Raw genomic sequence first — 1,405 nt, forward strand, 5'->3', positions numbered from 1 at the left:
AAGGGCAAGAAGGACATCCCAGACCTTTTTGAAAACATCAGGGATGGAGGTGGGAGGCAGGGCAAGATGGAGGAAATTTCTGGGAGTACAGCTATCTAGCTGTCATGGTTCAACTATGGTTTCAGTTTTCTAGGGTTTCTTTTGTTTTTTTGGAGATGGAGTTTCTCTCTTGTTTCCCAGGCTGGAGTGCAATGGCATAATCTCGGCTCACCGCAACCTTCCACTCCCAGGTTCAAGCGATTCTCCTGCGCCAGCCTCCGAGTAGCTGGGATTGCAGGCGCCTGCCACCTCGGCCGGCTAATTTTTGTATTTTCAGTAGAGACGGGGTTTCACCATATTGGCCAGGCTGGTCTCGAACTCCTGACCTCAGGTGATCTGCCTGGTTCTGCCTCCCAAAGTGCTGGAATTACAGGCATGAGACACCGCGCCCAGCCTTCTAGGGATTCTTAACCTGGGGCTCATAGGTGGGGCTTCAAAAGATCCATGAATCCTCCGACTCTTTAATCAAGCACAGTGTCAGTAGCTGTATGTGCATTTTTCTGGAAGAGGATCATGGCTTTCAATGAGTTTCAAAAGGCTGAGACTGCTGGAGACCTGCACTGTCCAATAGGGTAGCCATTAGTCCGGTGTGGCAATTTAAGTTTAGATTTAAATTAAAATTTCAGTGCCTCACTTACACTAAGCTACACATCAAGTGTTCAACAGCCACTACCTACAGGACAGACCAGATAGAGCACATTTCCATCACTGCAGAAAGTTTGATGGGACAGATATCTGTATTGGTAGCATTACCACCTGAATACAGGTAAGATTGGATCCAACTAGTGCTTTTGTAAAATGAGTTACCAACATTTAGAAATAAAACATAAAAATCTAAAATCCTGATTTCATTTGGGAAGCAGGACTATCTACCAGCGTGGGGCCTGCGTTCCCCTGGCAGCTGGAACGCACAGCACTGCTCCCTTTAGAGGGACTCTCGGTCATATAGAAGTTTCCCGCTTGACTCTCCTTGACGACTGACAGTAAGACCCTCGTTTCCAGGGGACTTAGCCGTCTTGGTCTCCTTCCAGGCTCGTGTTTGTAACCAGATTCCAAATTTTGCTAAATGGGGTTAAACTGGGTTTGAGAGCACATTTTAGAGCAGGGTCTAGGGCTCAGTTGGAAGTTGAGGAGGGGCAGCGCCTCCTTCCTTACAGTTTTCCGGAACTGTAGGAAGTCAGAGGGAATTTTATCCTGAACATCTGTTGCTTGACAAAGAACTTCTTCCCAGTCCTCCTCTGAGCTCTCCAGTCCCCAGCCCAGTTCGCCCGGGCCCGCCCCTAGCAACGAGATCGCGGGGAGGGGCCGAGGCGAAACATTAGCCTCGCGCCCACCACCCCGGCTGGCGACGTGGCTCCGCGGCCCC

Source organism: Colobus angolensis, unplaced genomic scaffold (assembly GCF_000951035.1).
Source record: "Colobus angolensis palliatus isolate OR3802 unplaced genomic scaffold, Cang.pa_1.0 Scaffold152, whole genome shotgun sequence".
NCBI lineage: Eukaryota > Metazoa > Chordata > Mammalia > Primates > Cercopithecidae > Colobus > Colobus angolensis.